Raw genomic sequence first — 1,048 nt, forward strand, 5'->3', positions numbered from 1 at the left:
TTATGGGTAGCCAAGGCATCTACTTTACTTGCTAGTTGTTTGATTTGTTCGCTAGTGTGTATATTTTAGTTTAAGAAATCTTTATTGGTTTGCTGTTGAGAAGCTATGAAGTTCTCCATCATTATTTCCAAGTTGGATTTCCTAGGAACATTATTGTTAGGTGTAGATGGGGTCGGCTTTTGATATCCAGGAGGTATAGCTGGGGCTTGATTTGGAGCTTGCCCTGGTGCGTATAAAGCATTATTACTCTTATATGAAAAATTAGGATGATTCTTCCAGTTTGAGTTATAGGTGTGTGAGTAGGGATTTCCTTGAGCATAATTTACTTGTTCTGCTTGGATTCCGGTTAGGAGTTGACAATCAGCAGGAGTGTGACCTTGGATTCCACAGACTTCGCAATTTTGAGTTGCGGCAACCACGGTGGTTGGAGGTGATACATTCAAACTTTCAATTTTCTGGGCCAGGGCTTCCACTTTTGGATTAACATGATCAAGGCTACTTATCTCGTACATGCCACTTTTCGTTTGAGGTTTCTCTACCATTGCTCGGTCGCTTCCCCACTGATAATGGTTTTGGGCCATGCTTTCGATAAGTTGATAAGCATCAGCATAAGGTTTATCCATAAGTGCACCACCTGTTGCGGCGTCTATTATTAACCTTGTGTTGTACAAGAGACCATTATAGAAGGTATGAATCACTAACCAGTCCTCTAAACCATGGTGTGGACAAAGTCTCATCATGTCTTTGTATCTTTCCCATGCTTCGAAAAGAGACTCGTTATCTTTCTGTTTAAATCCATTTATCTGGGCTCTCAACATAGCTGTTTTGCTTGGAGGAAAATATCGGGCAAGGAAGACTTTCTTCAACTTGTTCCATGTGGTAACTGAGTTGGAAGGAAGAGACTGAAGCCATCTTCTTGCTTTATCTCTTAACGAGAAAGGAAAAAGACGAAGTCGAATTGCCTCTGAAGTGACGCCATTAGCTTTAACAGTATCAACGTATTGGACAAATACGGATAAATGAAGGTTTGGATCCTCGGTAGGATTTC

General features: G+C 40.8%; 1 non-coding gene across 1 annotated transcript; it reads left to right on the forward strand.

Moving 5' to 3' along the window:
• The first annotated feature begins 711 nt into the window (after positions 1–711).
• LOC127099716 (small nucleolar RNA R71) lies at positions 712–818 on the forward strand. Its single transcript, XR_007794192.1, has one exon. It is a non-coding gene; the product is annotated as a small nucleolar RNA R71 (small nucleolar RNA).
• The last annotated feature ends 230 nt before the right edge of the window (positions 819–1,048 follow it).

Source organism: Lathyrus oleraceus, chromosome 6 (assembly GCF_024323335.1).
Source record: "Lathyrus oleraceus cultivar Zhongwan6 chromosome 6, CAAS_Psat_ZW6_1.0, whole genome shotgun sequence".
In the NCBI taxonomy this organism is placed as follows: Eukaryota; Viridiplantae; Streptophyta; class Magnoliopsida; order Fabales; family Fabaceae; genus Lathyrus; species Lathyrus oleraceus.